The sequence below is a fragment of the Caretta caretta genome, chromosome 11, assembly GCF_965140235.1.
Source record: "Caretta caretta isolate rCarCar2 chromosome 11, rCarCar1.hap1, whole genome shotgun sequence".
In the NCBI taxonomy this organism is placed as follows: domain Eukaryota; kingdom Metazoa; phylum Chordata; order Testudines; family Cheloniidae; genus Caretta; species Caretta caretta.
Genome location: NC_134216.1, coordinates 43,911,434 through 43,932,132, shown reverse-complemented (window position 1 = coordinate 43,932,132; position 20,699 = coordinate 43,911,434). Strand labels below are relative to the sequence as shown.

General features: G+C 40.9%; 2 long non-coding RNA genes across 6 annotated transcripts in view; one reads left to right on the top strand and one right to left on the bottom strand.

Moving 5' to 3' along the window:
• The window catches only part of LOC125644544 (uncharacterized), an 82,508-nt gene extending 67,808 nt beyond the window's left edge, over window positions 1–14,700 (bottom strand). For 2 of the 3 annotated variants that reach the window (XR_012664389.1, XR_012664388.1), the window contains exons 1-2: window positions 14,174–14,700; window positions 13,106–13,192 (exon numbers count right to left, since the gene is read on the bottom strand). This is a non-coding gene — a long non-coding RNA (uncharacterized LOC125644544). The remainder of the gene's footprint in view (window positions 1–13,105; window positions 13,193–14,173) is intronic. The other variant, XR_007359047.2, reaches the window with a different exon arrangement.
• A 719-nt stretch (window positions 14,701–15,419) lies between these two features.
• LOC125644543 (uncharacterized) overlaps window positions 15,420–20,699 on the top strand; it is a 98,931-nt gene continuing 93,651 nt past the window's right edge. For all 3 annotated transcript variants that reach the window (XR_012664387.1, XR_007359046.2, XR_007359045.2), the window contains exons 1-2: window positions 15,420–15,777; window positions 18,537–18,623. This is a non-coding gene — a long non-coding RNA (uncharacterized LOC125644543). The remainder of the gene's footprint in view (window positions 15,778–18,536; window positions 18,624–20,699) is intronic.

Genomic DNA, 20,699 nt, shown 5'->3' with positions numbered 1-20,699 from the left:
ATTCATTTGAAAGCAGCCCTCCTGTGAAATACTTTTTAACTACAACAAAGTGTATCCTACTTTTAGAATATCCGGCTTTAAGATGATGCAAACCTCCAGCACAATATGTGACTTTGTGAAGCTGCAGAAGCTAGGAAAGTATTTTAAAAAATAAAACCAGATTGTAAAAATAATTATAACCAAGTCCAAGAAGAAATTAGATTCATCCCTGCAAATGATGCACCAAAAAGGAGATTTTTTAATATTCTGATTTGATTATTTTGGAGCGTAGCGAGTCTCATTTTTACAGGGTTCTGCTTACTGGACACCCGTTTGGGGATGTAATGAAGGGTTGACCAATTACACGTGTGGAAAGGGAATTTTAGTGATTAAGAAAATTGCAGGCTTCAAGAGTGAGTGAGAGAGAATGTAATTTCTCCCTTTCAAGACAGAGCTGTGGAAAATGTATGTGAATGAAACACATTGCTAGAGCCCATATGTAATATATAACAAAGTCCACCAGGGGCTGAACTGAAACCAAGACTACTGTGCCTTAGGACCGTTAGTTGGTCTTAAACCAGGTGTCAAAAAGGCAAATACTAATGTTTCACTTATTAGGTTATGCCAGCCATCTCCTTACCTTGTTGAAGTTTTTGCCTTTAAAACAAAACTTAGATCATAACACTAGGCTCAAACCATCACAGAGGAACTAAGAGAAGCAGTGCACTTTATCATTTTGGTCTCTGACCTAATAATGCTTTTCAGTTAAATTCAAGTGCTCACTGCCATTTCAATTCAAAGCTAAGGAAAGACCCTTAAGCTTAATTTTTCCCTGTAGAGTTGGTTTTTACTTTTTATGGTTAATTTATTTGGTATTAAACAGCAAATCCAAATCCAACCAAGATCAGCTGCTAAATTATATTTCTGTGCATTCCTGACCCAATGCAAAAATTATCAGGGGAAAATAAGTTCTCTTTACAATACTGAAGGCTGTTTTGTGTCTTGACATACCCTAATTTTCATTGGATCATATAACGTAAACAGGAACAGTTTGCTAGGCTAATAAATCCAGGATTCTGGTCAAGAAATAAATGTGGTGTCGGTAACCCTTTAGCCAGATAATAGGAAGGAGATTATGTGATTATTTTGTCCAAAAATTAGGCTTCTTGTTTCTAATTGGTGTCATATCCTGTCGAGAGCCTGTAGGGTTTAAATCACAGTCCACCATATTAGACAGAGAAGGAAGCGTTATAGTAAATCTTTTCATCCAGTGGTTGTTGGTTTTTATCTGTTGCCCTAATTTCTGTTAAAATACTTCCCAAGAAAGATAACAGGAAACAGTAAACATGGCAACACCACAGAATAATTTTCTGATGCACTATTTCTGTCAGTGTTCAAAGAATAAGTTGTACAGGCTGGAAAGGAAACTGCTGTATCATTAAAACCCATGCAGGCTAAAACAGCCACCCTTTCACCCTTTTGTAAAATGACCCCCCTCTCCACCATATCTCATAAATCTTTCAAACTAGGCTAGAGCCATGTATTGATGCTGCTTCTTGCATTAATGGCTTGAAACTGTTGTGCATCACAGTGCTGCGTTCAAAGGGAATCAAGAGTATTTAAAAACAACTTCTGGTGTAGAATGCAATTATAACTGACAACCAGATGTCTGCCCTGTCTGGCACAACAAGCCTAGCAGAGATTGCAAATGGTCTTGAGACCACTGGATCTAAACAGTGCGTCTCAAGTGACAGATAAACAACAATACCACAAATCACCGACACAAACTGAGGAGTTGCTAGTACTGATAAAGATTTTAGAAGTCAGGAAGCAGCTGACCCCTCCGCCCTCGCTCCTCTTACTTTTTACTGTGCCAAACCAAAGCATGTTAGTGAAAAAGGACCTAGCACATAAAGTATGTTTATATATCCACTGCCAAAAGTTCATCTCAGGAGGAAGACCCCATGGATAAGTGTTTAGATTACAAAGTCTAAATGGACTCTAGTGAGAAGTATTCAATACTCTGGTTAACTTACAAAGGTCTGGATAATTTGTGTCAATCTCTGTGCTGCATTTAGGTTCCTTTCCAAATTAAGTATTATCTACTGGAAGCATTTAACAGTGCTTTTACATCATAAAATTAAAAGCAAACCCTCATCTAGCTGCGATCTGATTTGATCACTAGGAAAACCTATTTGTAGGTGGTACAGGTTTGATATGAAAGTGCACTTCCAATAGGAGTCCAAACCATTGGTTAAAAATGTCCTTTTCTTTACTCAGCACCTACTTTAAATATCTTCTGTGTACAACACACTCACAATGCACAGAATCAATATGTGCCTACACATACATTAATACACAGAGAGCCATGAGAAGTTCCAACCAGACCCCGATTTGTGGGAGGGCAGAGCAGGAGAACTCATCTATCTTCATATTCTTTATCTACATATTTCTGTGGATTATTCTTTGTGGGCCTGTAATAGGCAGCAGGTTTAAAACAAACATAAGGAAGTACTTCTTCACAAAACAGTCAAAGTTTGGAACTTGTTGCCATGGGATGTTGTGAAGGCCAAAAGTATAACTGGATTCAAAAAAGAAATAGATAAGTTCATGGAAGATAGGTATTTCAATGACTGTTAGTAAGGCCATACCAAATTCATGGTCCGTTTTGGTAAATTTCATGGCCATTGCATTTTAAAAATCTTGAATTTCACGTTCTTACAAATCATGAATATGTATTTAAAATTATAAACATATAAAGCCCTTAAGTCAACATTTCTCAAATTGGGGATCATGACCCAAAAGTGGTCTCAAGATTAGCGGGGTGCGGTCACGGTATTGATACCCTCATGTCTGCTCTACCTGCAGAGCTGGGCAGCTGGAGAGCAGTGGCTGCTGGCCAGAAGCCCAGCTCTGAAGGCAGGGCAGAAGTGAGGGTGGCAATACCACAACCCCCCTACAATAGCAAGATTTCATGGGGGAAACCAGATTTCACAGTATGTGATGCGTTTTTCACGGTTGTGAATTTGGTAGGGCCCTAGCTATTAGCCAAGATGGTCAGGGATGCAACCCCATGCTCTGGGTGTTCCTAATCCTCCAACTGTCAGAAACTGACACTGGACGACAGGAGATGAATCACTCAAAATTGCTGTATTCTGTTAATTCCCCCTGAAGCATCTGTTGCTGGCCACTGTCAGAAGACAGGATACTGGGCTAGATGGACCATTGGTCTGATCCAGCATGGCCATTCTTATGTTCTTAATCCAAAACCCATTAAAGTAAATGAAAAGACACCTTCCACTGATTTCCATCAGTGGATCAGTCCATAAATGTCTCCAATGACATTTTTGCAAGAGTGTGCTATCAAACTGACATACTTTTAAAGTATCAATATATTAGACAGTAGACAAAAATTTCAACACTCCTATTTTGAAATGGGGGATCATGAAAGGAGTGTGAAGTAAACTAAAAATAAGCTACTATGTCTTCACAAGACCCTATAAATAGGTTTTTATTTTAATCTATTTTAAAGACACTCTTCTTCTTGAGATATTGCAATTATCTTTTTTTAATTATTTTATTTATAAAACATTTCTCTGCTTTGAAATCTCTTATTTTTGTAGTAGATGGCTGAGTTACAAATGTGAACTCCAAAGGATCTGAGAAGATCCTTCCCTTATATCCCAGAGAGGAAATACATTGCATCACTTTGTTACCACAAGTCTTCACTGTGTTGCAAAAGTATATAATTAGAATGAAAGCTAAGGGACTCTATAATACTAAGATGGCATTAGTGATGGGAAAACTGCAATTTTGAAAGAGGCCCTATTCCAAATATGAAGCTTGAAAGATTTAGTGTCTTGAAACATCTTTTGGGTTGATGCAATCTCACTGCAATAAAAAGTGACAGGTTTCAGAGTAGCAGCCGTGTTAGTCTGTATCCGGAAAAAGAAACGGAGGACTTGTGGCATCTTAGAGACTAACAAATTTATTTAAGCATAAGCTTTCGTGAGCTACAGCTCACTTCATCGGATGCATTCAGTGGAAAATACAGTGCGGAGATTTATATACACAGAGAACATGAAACAATGGGTGCTACCATACACACTGTAAGGAGAGTGACCAGGTAAGGTGAGCTATTACCAGCAGGAGAGCGGGGGTGAGGGGGAGCGGAACCTTTTGTAGTGATAATCAAGGTGGGCCATTTCCAGCAGTTGACAAGAACGTGTGGGGAAGGGGGGGTAAACATGGGGAAATAGTTTTACTTTGTGTAATGACCCATCCACTCCCAGTCTTTATTCAAGCCTAAGTTAATTGTATCCAGTTTGCAAATTAATTCCAATTCAGCAGTCTCTTGTTGGAGTCTGTTTTTGAAGGATTTTGGTGAAGTATTGCCACTTTTAGGTCTGTAATCAAGTGACCAAAGAGATTGAAGTGTTCTCCAACTGGTTTTTGAATGTTATAATTTGTGACGTCTGATTTGTGTCCATTTATTCTTTTACGTAGAGACTGTCCCATTTGGCCAATGTACATGGCAGAGGGGAATTGCTGGCACATGATGGCATATATCACATTGGTAGATTTGCAGGTGAACGAGCCTCTGATAGTGTGGCTGATATGATTAGGCCCTATGACGGTGTCCCCTAAATAGATATGTGGACACAGTTGGCAACGGGTTTTGTTGCAAGAATAGGTTCCTGGGTTAGTGGTTCTGTTGTGTGGTGTGTGGTTGCTGGTGAGTATTTGCTTCAGGTTGGGGGGCTGTCTGTAGGCAAGGACTGGCCTGTCTCCCAAGATCTGTGAGAGTGATGGGTCATCCCTCAGGATAGGTTGTAGATCCTTGATGATGCATTGGAGAGGTTTTAGTTTGGGGCAGAAGGTGATGGCTAGTGGCGTTCTGTTATTTTGTTTGTTGGGCCTCTCCTGTAGTAGGTAACTTCTGGGTACTCTTCTGGCTCTGTCAATCTGTTTCTTCACTTAAGCGGGTGGGTATTGTAGTTGTAAGAACGCTTGATAGAAATCTTGTAGGTGTTTGTCTCTGTCTAAGAGGTTGGAGCAAATGCGGTTGTATCGTAGAGCTTGGCTGTAGACAATGGGTCGTGTGGTGTGGTCTGGATGAAAGCTGGAAGCATGTAGGTAGGCATAGCGGTCAGTAGGTTTCCAGTATAGGGTGGTGTTCATATGACCATCGCTTATTAGCATCGTAGTGTCCAGGAAGTGGATCTCTTGTGTGGACTGGTCCAGGCTGAGGTTGATGGTGGGATGGAAATTGTTGAAATCATGGTGGAATTCCTCAAGGGCTTCCTTTCCATGGGTCCAGATGATGAAGAAGTCATCAATGTAGTGCAAGTAGAGTAGGGGCATTAGGGGACGAGAGCTGAGGAAGCGTTGTTCGAAGTCAGCCATAAAATTGGCATACTGTGGGGCCATGCGGGTACCCATAGCAGTGCCGCTGATGGACTACAAGCTGTCAGGAACAGTATCCCTGATAATGTCACGGCAAACCTGGTGGCTGAACTTTGTGACTTTGTCCTCACCCATAACTATTTCACATTTGGGGACAATGTATACCTTCAAATCAGCGGCACTGCTATGGGTACCCGCATGGCACCCCCCAACACACTGTTCCTCAGACGTTCTTGTCAACTGCTGGAAATGGCCCACCTTGATTATCACTACAAAAGGTTCCACCCCCACCCCCCGCTCTCCTACTGGTAATAGCTCACCTTACCTCATCACTCTTCTTACAGTGTGAATGGTAACATCCATTGTTTCATGTTCTCTGTGTATATAAATCTCCCCACTGTATTTTCCACTGAATGCATCTGATGAAGTGCGCTGTAGCTCACAAAAGCTTATGCTCAAATAAATTTGTTAGTCTCTAAGGTGCCACAAGTACTCCTCTTCTTTTTACTGTAATAAAAAGAATGTCACCTAAATCACAGCAACATGATGTGCAAACTTGTCCTGTTGGACAAATTGCTCAAGGTGTTATTCAGAGGAGAACTGATATAGCTAGTCTAAGAACCAGCCCAAACTTTTGCTCACTCTTTGAAGCAAATTTTTTAAAATGAGTTGAGAATGAGTGGTTAAGGACCCTTCCCATGAAGGAAGACCCAAGATGGCCTCTCTTCTCTGTGCTTATTTTTCTTGACCCTCAAGTTTGGCCTCCACTCCTGAGAGCCTTCCTGCAAACCCCTAGCAAGCCCAATCAGTCTGTCCTTTGTCTTTTGGGGTTCTAGAGCAGTACCCAGTCCCTCTCAGAATCTCTCCTCTGGCCCCACACTGCTGCTAACTCATCTGCTATGGGATACAACATGAACAAAATGGATTGCTTAGCCCCCACAGAATGGAGAACTTAGATTAAGCAGCAGTGGAGAATAGTAGAAAGACTAACAAAGCCTCAACCTAAGAGAGGGGAATGAAATCATGGCCTTGAATGTCTTCTCCTCAGAAAGAAACTGCTGTGAGGGTGGGGGTGTGGTGGGAGAGAGAACTAAAAGCCATGCCTCTCTAAGAGAAGGTGAAAAGTACAGACCACTGATTTCCCTCAACAAGAAAAGGAGCTGCCAGGAGGTTGGGTATGAAAGGAGAAAAGAGAAGAGAATAGCTGGAAAGTAAAGGTTTCAGCCTTCCTCTCAAAGACAGAGGTAGGGTGACCAGACAGCAAGTGTGAAAAATCAGGACAGGAGGTCGGGGGTAATAGGAGCCTATATAAGAAGACCAAAAAATCAGGACTGTCCCTACAAAATCAGGACAACTGATCACCCAAGATAGAGGCCTCTGGGCAGTCCCACCGAAGGAGAGAAGTGGAGCCTAGTGAGGATTGCACTCGATGGCCAGCATCAAAATCTGGGTAATAATTCAGCTAAGCTTTAAGTAAGCTTCCAGAAGCTTCTTTGAACCAAACTAACCTATCAAGTTGTGCTGGGTTTTGCTCCTCACTACCTATTATTCCTTCATCAGGTTTATCTTTATGCTGGGACTTCTGTTTGTCACCAGAACCCTAAAAACTTCCTTTTGATCTGGTGCATTTTGTATTTACCTATTAGCTTTAAAAATTATTATTATAATTACTATGCAGTATTATGCATAGGTACATTTCTTTCTGAGACCTTTTTTGTTGACATTACAGAATTTTAAACAAAATCTGTTGTCAGTGTAACGTCATACTGATAATGTTATATCAATCATAACTGGCCTGTTTAGGATGGTAATCATTAAGAAAGGGATAGATAATAAGACAGAAAATATCATATTGCCTCTATATAAATCCATGGTATGCCCACATCTTGAATACTGAGTGCAGATGTGGTCACCCCATCTCAAAAAAGATATATTGGAATTGGAAAATGTTCAGAAAAGGGCAACAAAAATTATTAGGGGTATGGAACAGCTTTCATATGAGGAGAGATTAATAAAATTGGGACTTTTCAGCTTGGAAAAGGGATGAATAAGGGGGGATATGATAGAGGTCTATCAAATCATGACTGGTGTGGAGAAAGTAAATAAGGAAGTTTTATTTACTCCTCATAACACAGGAACTAGGAGTCACCAAATGTAATTAATAGGCAGCAGGTTTAAAACAAACGAAAGGAAGTATTTGTTCACGCAACACACAGTCAACCTGTGGAACTCTTTGCCAGAGGATGTTGTGAAGGCCAAGACTATAACAGGTTCAAAACAAGAACTAGATAAATTAATGGAGGATAGGTCCATCAATGGCGTATGTCTGAGACCAAGTCTGTTGACAGGTAGTGTGGTCTGACAGAATGTGGCATGTTGTGGACCACTCCAGCGTACAACATTCAGCCCCTAAGCAAGCTGGATAAGAGAAATGCATTCACAAAGCATGAGTTAAAGTTGCCTTCAGCTTTAGATTGCTCATATTCCCCATAAACAGACCAAAGACCGCCTTTACCAATAAATGGGGACACAGGAAAGACGGGCTGTCTGTCAGACAAATTTGCTTCTGCATGAGATTCATTCAGGCGGAAACCAGAGAAAGGGAATAAACTCTTTACATAAAGGAGAGGGGAAATTAAAATTTAAAAAATGAAGAAAGTTAAGAATAGGTGGAAGAAAGAAAAGGAAAGACAATAAATAGAAAAAAGAAGGAGAGGCAATATGGTGTCATAGAAATAGTGACCCTGCAAAGCAGCATTTGATTCCTTGCATCAGTCCCCCCTACTGTGATGTTATTGACTTGAACTGGGACCATATAGATCATTGTTGCAACCAAGGTCTTTTAGTGGCACCAAATCTTATATAAAGGGGGTCAAATGAGGTGTCTAAGACAAAATTATGGTTATGATTATGCTATCTGTATATGTGTATCATTTTTATAGTTGAAGTTATGAATATTGGCTCTATACTGTCTGTAGTTCAAACTTATGCTATGCTTCTGGGTGACATCCCAGACAAGTTGGTGTCAGCTCTGTCTAGCCTGCTTGATGGCCCATTAAGGACCATCAGCCATATAATTGACCCATTGAGAGAAGGCAGACATGCCTTGGGACTCAGCAAGGTATGCAGGGACATGCCTATGGACAGAACTCGGAGGTTTTTCCAGACCATGTGATAGACAGCTTCTGTCTGGAATAAAGAAAGAAAGACTACATGGCAAGAGAATATAAAAAGCTGCTGCAGCTCCTCCATCTGGTCTTCAATCCTGCTTCATACCTCTGGAGGAACTTGGCTACACTGAAGCTTTGAACCAAGGACTGAAAGACCCATCCCAGCTGTGGATGTTCTCCAGAGACTTGATTTGAACCTGCAGTTTTTTCTATCCCTGCTGCAAGCCTGAACCAAGAACTTTGCCATGACTGTATGTAATTGATTCCATTTACCCAATTCTAACTCTCATCTATATTTCTTTCCTTTTATGAATAAACCTTTAAATTTTAGATTCTAAAGGATTGGCAACAGCGTGATTTGTGGGTAAGATCTGATTTGTATATTGACCTGGGTCTGGGGCTTGGTCCTTTGGGATCGAGAGAACCTTTTTTCTTTTACTGGGGTATTGGTTTTCATAACCATTTGTCCCCATAACAAGCGGCACTGGTGGTGATACTGGGAAACTGGAGTGTCTAAGGGAATTGCTTGTGTGACTTGTGGTTAGCCAGTGGAGTAAAACCAAAGTCTTCTCTGTTTGGCTGGCTTGGTTTGCCTTGGTGCACACAGAAACCCCAGCCTTGGGCTGTAACTGCCCTGCTTGAAGCAATTTGTCCTGAATTGGCACTCTCAGTTGGGTCCCACCAGAACCAGCCTCGTTACACCTACCCTCTGTTATCTTGAGCTGATAAGTTAGTGAAAGCGAGAGCCCAGAATCAGGGGGAGACTAAACCCCAGGCAGACAGAATGCATTCGCAGGCCGATGGAAAGAATTGAAGTGAAGTTCAGAGAATTCAGAGCCAGTGATTGCAGCAAAGCCCCTAGTGATCCCAGGTGCAGTTTGGGGATTTTGCTGGCTGGGAGCTGAGCTCTAGGATTTAGGGCTGACCATGAGGTGGGATTTGATTGGCACAAAGAATAACCTTTTCTATGTCTGGAGAGACCAAACTGCCCCTCTTGGGCAGCATGGAACAAGTTCCACAGGAGGCTTTTCTCATGGCAACATCTGCTCCGGGGGAGGCAGGTTCACTCTGCCTGAGACAGCTCACAGGGACTAAAGGAATCTGGACGCCCCCCAGGAGTGTCCTCTTGCCTGGGCAAGGTGAGGGCAGAAGTTAGTCATGGGGGCAGGTTCAGCAAAGTCCCAAGGAATCGTCCAGCTAGACAAGCCAGGTTCCCACTCCTTGGAGAGGGATTTTGATCAGTTAACGTTTCAGTGGCCAAAGGCTCAAAGATCTGTTGACAAATGGTTTTTCCTGCATTACCCTCGCCCAGGGAGTGGCACCTGCCCTGGTCACTAATGGTTTTTACTAAGCAGAAGATCAAAACTTTTCCCCCTAGGGGCAGTTGTATCTTCCTCTTGTCCGGCCACCCTTCCCCCTATATCTGGCTTTTCACCTCCTTCCTCCCTGCCACCAAAGAATCTAAGATGAGCCCCAGTTTCGTGCTAAGCATTTATTCTGCCACCAGAAGCTCTAGTCAAACCCCTCTCCTCATTCACAGACTTTCAGCCCAAGAAACCCCGACTGCACTTCCTTCCGAGGACATGCCAAGTGAGACGTAATGACATTGACTTGGTGTGCAACAGAATCTAGTAAGAAGAACATGAAATGGATTTTATTAACACTATTGAGCTGCTTGTGAATGATTTTGTGACTATGCAAATTGGCAATTTCTTTCTCTAAATATCACTGTAATTGGCAGTGAAAGTTGCTACTTGCTAGATTTGTCATTGGTCGCTTTGACACTTATTTCCGCATTAGGGAAATCAACAAGTTGCTAAATCTAGTGACAAAATTGCTAAATTTGGCAACAATGGTAATGATAGCTTGCTATAGAAGATGGCACCCCTTGCATCACATCGGGAGAAGGGATGGTCTAGTGGTTAGGAGACTAGCCTGGGATCTGGGTTCAATTTCCTAATCCACCATATACTTCTCATGTGACCTTTGACAAGTCCCACCTTGTCTCTCTAATATCCTGGGGCCGACATAGCTACAACTACACTGCATACTTAGACAAGTCACTTAGTCTCTCTGGGCCAGATTATTATAGGTATTTAGGTATCTAAAGAAGCGGAGAGACTCCTAGTGGGATTTTCAAAAGCCGCTCAGTGCCTAAGTGCCATTGATTTCAATGGAATCTGGCACTCAGTGCCCCAGTTTTCCCTCTGAAAATGAGAGTAATAGGACTTATCTGTCTCACAGGGCTTGTGTGTTAAAGATTGGGAGGTGCTTACATATTATGGTAATGGGGGTTATGTTAATTACCTTAAATAGCATTGTTCCTTTGTGATCGCTTTCTCTTCAGCCAATGGACACTTTGCCTTAATAATACAGCGAGTTCCTGCACTGATACTGTTCCTTTGTTCTCCCAGGAGCTGTCATAAATGAAAGGACTTCACAGCAGTTCTGATATTGCCCTTCATCTGTACTTATTAGGCATGTGCATTGACTTTTCACACAGGACTCTGTGAGCATGGGGGTTAGTGTGTGTGTGTGTGGGAATAAAGTATTATGGCAGTCCCGAATTCCTACCTGATCAGCTGTCTGAACAATACAATTTGGTAGAACTTCTCAATATAAGGTAGAATAAAGTTCTCAAATTACCCTTATTTTGCTGTAATTGTTTTCATTTTCTGGAGCAAAGGATTGCCTCTCTGGACCCCTCTAATGATTCTGAGTAGTGTGCTTCCAAGGTGGTCTTATTAGATTCTGTATCCACTACTTTATCTACTACTTCATCCCTTTATCTGCTACTACTGTTACCATAAAAAGAGTAGCCTCCACAAGGTAGCAAGAAACAGACCGTAAATGGACAATACCTTTTTGTTGAAAACAAGTAATGGGCTATGTATAGTACAAATATAGGAAAGAAACATGGGACCAGGCTTGAAGTAATTAACGAGAGAAACTGATCTGAGAACGACCACTTGTCTTAAGTATATACAGAAATACTCAACTCAAGCTATGTCAAATTATAGTTGATAACCATGTGCCTAAGCCCAGAGATAAATCCCAACTCCTCTTTTGAGAATTAGAGATGCTCTCCCTTTCTGCCCTCTGCGTTCAAACCCATAGCCTGAGCTGCTGTCAGCTATCTCAGAGGGATAACTGAGTCTTCAAACTAGGTCCACCCATCAGATGAGCCTGGGGTTTGCTTCCACCCTCCCCTCCAAACTGGGGGTACAGAAGAAAATCCAAGGAACTAGGGAAGTATTATGTTAGATAGATGCTCCACTGATTAAACAGTCAATAGCTAGTTTTCCACCCAGTTTTTCTTATCTCACTTTCCTCTCAGGAAAACCTTTATATGATACACCCTGTAAGGGTTCTTTAGCAACTGGCATGCAGCTAGCACAATGTTCAGTGGCATATGCACATTAAATTACACAGCTAGAACTTCCACTACCTTGTTATAACATTTTTAGTGCATATTATCATCATTTGCATGAATTTTTGCCCTAGTGTATCTGTCTCCAGCATATCTATGTAATTGGTGTTGTGGGTTTATCATCATTCCCACATTCTGCATTTTCAAAGAGCCAGTTGTGATTTAGCCACACAATTCACATTTCAATCAATAGGAGTTTTGTGGCTAAATCCCAAGCAATTCTTGTAAACTGTGTTATCTTCTTTAATCAGAGGTTTCTGGATTGATTTTCTTTGCTTATGGTTTTTGCAGTTGTTTAAAAAAGAAGCAGACATGGTGTAACGTGTGTGTGTGTATATATATATATATATAAACATGTATACACACACACTCAATTATTATTTAGTCCATTACATCAGTCCATAGCATAATACAGTAAGGAATAATGTCGGTTGATATTATGACACCTTGATAATGTTAAAGAAATGCATATTAACAATTGTAACTAATAATTGCAAGTCAATGGCAAACCTCTCCACGTCTTCTGTGGGACCAAAAATTGGCCCATTATAGTTATTAATATGTATCACTCTATGACCACCCTAATGCCAATTGTCCCCATGATGTACTATGGGCGTAGAGTTTGCAGTTTTATCCTGAGTTCAGTGGGATTTCCTGCTCTATTAAAAAAACAACAACTGTAGAGTCAAAAATGTGGAAATATATTCACATATAGTGGCCAAGAATATACACCAGGCTAACAGCTTGCAAAATGTAAAGCAACAAATATTGTCTCAGACCTACACTGCAGATGTCTTCTGCAGCACGTTCTCCATTCACTCAGTGCAGGGCACTACCACTGACATCAATGGGGGGTTCATGTGCAGAATATCGTGCTGAACTGACTTTACCAGCATTGACACTGATAGTGGTGGTGAGAGACCATTCATTAGACTGGTATTTGTCCCAGCAGAGTACAAAGCTTTCTGGAGGTTCAACCGTCATGCTGCTGTCTGGGAGTTTTTCTGCTGAAGTTACCCCTTTCCAGCTATAGCAATGAAATCAGCACTTCAAAGTTCTGCTCACCCATTTTACCCTCACCTGAGCACCACTCCAGCCACACAGTCACTGTATCGCTTACCCTCCATTTCTTCACTCTCTCTGGCAGTGGGACTCCACACTTGCTTCCTCAGTCCTCTCTGGGGGTTTCAGAAGAAAATCCAAGGCACTAGGGAAGTGTTAAATTAGTTAGATGCTTCATTGGTTAAATAATTTGTAGCTAGTTTTCATATTTACACTCAACGAGTCTCTCTCTCTCTCTCTCAGTGAGTGAAAACTCTTCTCTTGCAAGATTAACTATTTCCAGTCCATCATGCCTTTCTGCACATCATTTCATTCTACAGATTTCCAATTTGATGGTTATTAAAGGTTTAAAAAGTTTAATTTGACCTTGGACCTGTAAACATATGATTTACAGTTGATGATATTGTTCTGGGATAACTGAACGTCTGTCTTCAAGCAAATCTGTATTAAAGGATTTGTTTTACTTACACTGGGCCAGATTCTGATGCTCTTCCTAACACTGAGTAGTACCGTAACTCCTTCAGAAGCCCCACTGATTTCAAAGGCACTGCCCCAGGGGTTAGGTGCCACTCAATATGAACAAAGGTATCAGAATGTGTCCCACTGTTATTGGGGCAGGAAAGTCCTTTGTTCTTAAGATTGTGCTGATTTGGAAGATAAACAGTTTGATCAATTTCCCACTCCTTATGTCTTTTGCAAAGTACATGTAAATTCTTACAATATGCTTTAAACCCAAATTAACTTCTGCATTTTTCTTTTAAAACATCCCTTTTGGCAGAATCATGGGCACCCTTGCAGTATCACACAAGTGTATGTGTTAGAGGCAAAACAAGCACTGTACATTGTAATATGGAAATATATTTTAGTTCTAGGTTTCAAGGGGCTATTTTAAACCACAGTGAATAAAACAATTATTTTTAAAATGATGGACAGCCCCTTGCTGGTGTCCCTCTGAAGCTAAAACTTTAGAACTGTGTGCGTTAGCGAGACAACGCTGGCATTTAAAAAGTGTATCTTGTATCATCGGTCTCTTTTATCTTTTTTGGCATGCTCTTTAGGAAACAGCAGAGAAAGAAAAATATGAAATTGAACACAGCAAATTTAATTATAAAACAAAACCACCCACCTTGCTTTCAGGGTCAGGAAGTATAATCGCCTCCTTTTGACGCAAGAATGAGTTTAACGACATATGTTAAATGAACAATTATTTAAAATAAAAGGAAATGACCTTAAAAACAGCTGCAGTATCTCAGGCTATAGCACAGAGAGCACTGCAGAAAAACAGACCATTGTGGAACTCAGGCATATACACAATCAGAGTTCCCCAGTAACTGTACCCTTTCAAAAACAAAAACCAATTGCTTCAGAGAATACTGCAATACACCTTGTTCTGTATTTGATCTCACCAATATAGTCTCTCTCCTTTTGCTGCTGGAGCAGATCAAAAGTCACTGGTAGCTGCCAAATGGTGCTATAAAAGTCTATTTTTCAATAAACGGTGTTTTACTGAAGGTTGCAAGCACTTCAGCATTAAATGCACACCTAAGAAGAATAAAAAGAAAATAGCATATTGCAACAGAATAAATTCATTTTTATTGAAACAGCCAGCAGTCACATGACCAAGCATCTAGCCTTTAGGATAGCAACAGAACTAGCTTGAAATGGTAAAGGAATTAACCAGTCTGCCTCCTCCTTCCACTAAGCTTTTCAGCCTGTCGACGGGTTGCATGTCCATATCCTTCACAGCGCATCTGTAGAGCTATTAAACTGGATAATCCCTCTGGCCTTTGATACATTTCTGGACATGATTATTTCATTACTCGCAGTATATCAGTAGGATCATAATAAAAAGGACTTCTGACAACCTGCCAAGAGTTTTGTGGCCTTGTAAACACAAAAGTGCTCTAATAAAATTTTATTAAGTGTTAAAAAGTCATAAAAAGTGAAATAACATAAACTACAAAATTTACTGTCCTCAGCAAATGCTGAAAATATCGTCCATAGTAAAATTAAATTAGCATGTAATAGCCAGAGAAGCAGTGTGGAGTGGGTTTAAAAGAGGATCCAGGACAAAAAAATTGCACTGGAACTGGGTCCTGGGGATTGAGTTTATGGAGATCCTTTCTTTTTATTGGAGGGAAGGTAGAGAGGAATGAATATGCAGATTATGGACAGGGGCGTTCTAAGGTCATTTGTGTCCTGTAGGTTGTTGATACTTCTTTTTTTGGGGGGGAAGGGGTGGGGAGGGGGTTATATTGAAAGCTGTAATAGGGGACGGGAGGAGGGAAGCGAGTCATGGGTGCGGCTGTTGTCCACTAGGGAGCGCTGTGAGACTAGAAATCCCTCTGCCGTACCTAGGGAGGGAATGGGGGACCTAACAGGAATAACCCTACAGCTCAGTAGGAATGTTCACCCCCCACTGTAGAAATTATATTCACATTTTTGGCGTTTTCTTACAAATAAAAAAAAAATGGAGTGAAGAAAACAATGCTGCGGAGTTGAGCTGCCCCAGACTTTCTCACGGGGAAGGGAGAGAAGGGGCTGGCTCCTTTGGCTGCATTGTCCGTGCCTTTCTCCTGCGACTTTCCGTCCTGCAGCCCCGGGGGGACGAGATGTCCCCGAGCCCTGTTTCTGGTGGGGGGAGGCATCAGCCTTAGGCGCTGTGCTTTCCGCTTGCTGTCCTAACATTGCAGCGTAAATGCCACCAGGGGCCAGAGCGTGTGGACCCAAGTAAGTTGACTCTTTTGCTTGCATTTGATGCCCTCTAGGCAATGCCCCGCCACGCACTAGGGGCAGGGGTGGCTCGGCTGGTGTTTGTAAGAGCGGACTGGGGGTCACGGAAATAACCCAGCCGTTCAGGGAAATCCACCCACTGCCCCTCTCCCAAACGCTGCAGGCGGGAGGTGCAACGCGAGCCACAACCTCCCCACGCCCCGGCCGCGCGGGCGGCGCTGCCAGCAGGCGCAGGGCCGCAGCGGCTGGGGCTTGAGGGCCAGGTTCTCGCAGACCTGCCAGGGCTTAAGGCCCCCGAGGCTGGGCGGAGCTGCGGGATGCGTGAGGCTGGAGCTGGGCTGCGCTGCAGGCCTGAGGCTGCCTGAACCCAGCCCGCTGCGGCTGCCCCCAGGCCTCCGAGCGGCCCAGCAGCATCAGTTCTGGCTCCGGCCCCACGTCGCTCAGAAAGGACCCTTCGGAAACCCGCAAACAACGTGTCCCACCCACCCGAGCCCTGTGCCATGGCTCCAGCAACCCCTGCCCCGGGCCACGTGGGGAGAGGTCTGCGGAGCACCTCCGAACGGACCTGGGCGTTCCGGGGTCACCTAAATCGCCTCGGGGAGGCCCTCTGAGTGCAGATTGCAAATGCCCGGCTGCCCTGGAGAAGGGGGGAAACAAGCTGTTGTATATTGGTTGATTTAGGAGTCAACATTGCTCTGCTGAGCGGGATTGAAGCAAACAGGAAGTAAATGAGCAGGCAGTGCCAGGGTGTCGTGCCATCGCCGTCAGGATTTCCTTCGCGTTTTTGGCTGCACTGCGATTTACCTGAATGTTGCCAGAAAGGAAGTAAACGTGTTCCCGTCACATGTAGACACTCCCCAGAGTGCTGGCAGAGCTGCCCCAAAGAGAGGGAATTTTATACTGATTCATGGACAGGACATTTTTTAAAAGTTTCGTTTTGTTTCAGATGAAAAGGATAGTTGGCTTTCAGGTGGCAAGGCTGGAGGCCAAGCAGAGCAAGATACTGTATAAGCCTGTTTTGTCTTTGTGCTGAATACATGCTGGAAGTGTGTTGAATAGGTGCTGTAAAACTAAATCAGAAGTGCAGCTAAACATAGCTGTTTTGTGGAAATATTTGTAGGCAAACCAAAAAAAAAAAATGTTTTAAGATACATATTCTACACAGACAGCTAACCAAGGCCTTTGTCCTTATTAAGCAAACTCCACATAAAGTTGTTTTTAGGAGTGATTTGAGCAATTGTGTAAGCAATTAGTATTTTAGCAACAGAGGATAGAGTTTTAAATAAAAACAAATGGGTTTATATGCTATTATTTTGAGCCATAGGAAACAGGAGCTAATGAATGAGTAGGCACAGTCTTACAATACTGCTTGCTTTACACTGAATGCTATAAATTGCTAGGTTCCAAAATATGTATTTTAGCTTGTATATGATATTGGCTAGAACCATGTGCATATGTAGAACCTACAAGCATAAAATAAATATTCACCACTATGTTTGAAGGCTATAGCAGTAGTTTAAAAAATCCTTATTTTTGTCCCTTTTGGAATTAGAAGTATGAGGTTATTATTGTGTGATCAATATTTAGTTATATTAGCAAATTACAGAAAATGCATTTTTATGCAGACGATGTATTTGATCAATAACAAAAGTCTTCACACTTATCTGACATTTTATTTTTGAAATATCTAATATTAATTTAATATTAACACCTAATTGGCAACACTCACAGAATATTGTACAGAACACGTTTTGGGAGATAATTCTGCGTTTTTTAAAAGGAAGGTTAAGAAAATTACCACATCATATGGTCTCTTAATTTAAGAAATCTGTGATCAAATATATCTTCTGCATAAAGTGCATATTTTAAATATGAAATCAAAACATTAGTTATTTTTATGTACTACTTAGGGGCATTTTTAAAATTCTGTCACAAAATAACATTTAAGGACTATAAAAATATTGCAGTGCAGCAGAAAAATAGTACAGACAAGGCTTTGAACTTAATATATGACTAAAAAGTTACTGAAGCATTATAGAATGCTTTATATATATGTGAATAATGTGTATATATACAGTATGTGTATAACTTTGAGAGAGTTTTTAAATGAAATGAAGAGGTGTTAGCATTTGTATTACTGGAAGAATCAGCATGATCATTAAAATGTTGGAGCATTTACCTTACTGCTCTGATTTTTTAAACACCCTTGAAAAAATTGCTTTGGACTTTGACATGGAGATGTATACATAATTGTTCCTTTTAAATATATATTTTAAAACATCTCATTATATCAGCTAACATAATGTTTGTGGTTATTTTGCTTTGCATTCTTTCTAAGGACCTGATTCTGCCCAAATATATATGCAATTAAAACCTCAGTCATGCAAGTAATCCCACTTACTTCAGTGGGACTGCTGATCTGAGTAAATGGGTTACTGGATCAGGGTTTAAATTATTTGAAAAACACTTTCTTTAGACTCAGCATTATATTTCTACTGGGAACTTTGAATATGTAGCTTTGTGGGTGCAAAGGATTTTCCAAACTGGCTTCATGGGATGTAACATTGGAAAACTACCAAAGATATGCAAATGGAATCTTAAAATAGGAATTGTACGTTTAAATGAGCGTAATAAAAACACAAATGATCCAGGGCCTGATCTTGAGAGGTGATAAGTATCTGCAACTCCTATTTAAAATTCTTTCAGTTCAATCCTGTTAGTTTTAAAACACGAATAATTTTTTATTTGTTTTATAGCGTGCCAAAGTGTGCAAGGCACTTCACATGAGACTTCGTCCCTGCCTGAGACAGTTTACAGTCTGAATTTCAGACATGACACAAGAGGTGAGGAAGACAAACATAATAAGGGGAGTGGACAATGGTCACAACAGGCAGTTATGGATCAAATCCTATGCTCAGAAACTGAAAGTTGCTTCTTTTGCTGGGTTTCTTTAGATACTTAAAGAATTTTAAACAACCCACTACCCTATACTGTCCCAGTTCTCTGATTTAGGGTTGCCAGGTGCCCAGTTTTCAACCAGCCACCTGGTCGAAAAGGGACGCTCTCCCCAGCCCTCCCCAGGTGAAAATGAGAACGTGAGTGAGGGTGGGGGAGTGTGAGCGATGCGGGGGGGGGGGGGGGATGGAGTGAGCGGGGTGGGGCCTTGGAGAATGAGCAGGGCAAGGGTTTTTGGTTTTGTTCAGTCAGAAAGTTGGCAACCCTACTTACACATACCTAAGTCTTTCTGAATTAACCATTGGCTTCAAATCTTTTCAAAACACTGTATTACAGAAACAGATCATGGGTGAAATATTGGCCCCATTGAAATCAATGGCAAAACTCCACTGACTTCAGTGGGGCCAGGATTTCACTCATTCTATACTAATACTTTACATCAAACATATGAAAGAAATTTTAAATTGTCTTTAAAAGAACTGAAATTAGCTGTTTTCAAAACTATTCTAATTGGTTGCTAACTATTTTTCTGCTGGTAATAACACAGGTAACATATAAGTGTAAGTTCATGTATGTGACCTGTTCTTATAACATTTTAATTTCCTGTAACTACCCAGTAACTATAAACTAACACTTTCGCTCAAAATCTACTACAGTTCGTTTATATAATATATGTAAAGTTTGTAGATAAGAATAAAAGGTCTGATCTAAACTAAATCAATGGGAGTAGGGACGTTCAAGATGCTCATTCCATCCACAATTCATTGCCATCTTCAAATGTGCAATACATTAACACAAGAGATGGGTTAAGCAGGAAGAGGCAGTATTAAATTTGAACTTCTTGCTTTTGTGTATTTGAATCATGCCTTTAGTGTTATTTAAATGATTTTTCTAATTTTAATTTCCCTTGATTTTAGCAGCAATATAATACTTATATACCACTTTTCACCTGATATAAAAAAATCAAATCAGAAAAAAACCAGTATTACTTTAAAAAAATGTCAGTTCCCCTACAACTACCCATACAGACTCTTCTTCACTGACATTTTTTCTGGTCCATCAGATTGGGGTGGAACCAATCCTTTGTATGTATTACATTTTCAACATTTGGATGGAATTTTGAGCCATATTCATCCTGTCCACAGAATGCATTCTCCTTAAACCCAGTCTGAACAAATGTTTCACACCACAGTGTTTGTGTAAATTTTAAACTGTAAAGCTACATTTTCTTCTCTGGGATTCTGCAATGTGTTCACACTGGGCCAAATCCATTTTTTCAATTTTTTTTTCAATTTCAAGAATTGAACGGGTAGCTACACGGGCAGAACTGAGAACAGTATGTGTGCAATGCATTAGGGACAGCAATCCATGTTGGAAAGGGTTATGAAAATTAGCTGCTGAATGCTCTATAAAAAATAGCTTTTTGAACTGAGTGAACTTGTCTGTAACTCATCAAATTGATTTGAGCCCTTCTCTTTCTCTGCATGAAGGGAAAATGGCTTGCAATCATTTATTTACTTTTTTAAAAGTATTTAAACTGCCCCCAAATAAATTCTTTTTTTATTCACAGTTCTTCTGAAATAAAAACCAACTAAACAGGTTTACATTAAATTTGGGATGGCGGGGGGGAGGGGAATTTCATTCAGGCATAGCACTTGTATATCAAACTTTAGCTTGATGTGATTTTAAATGGCTAAGCTATATACCCCTCAAAAATGTGTGTTTATAATTAATCAGTGGACCTCTCCTTAACTACAATAGCCTTCTTAGTAGCATTTTAATATATACCAGGTACAGTCCATTAAGCTGGAACAAATATAATCCTGAAAAGACAAGCTTTACATTTTCCTGATTGTGGGTAATTTTCCACATTTCCAAGCTACCATTTTGAAGGCATTTTCTTATTTCCTGAGTTTGAAGTACAACATAGCATCTTTGTTGCCTGATTGCTTAGCTTTCCAAAG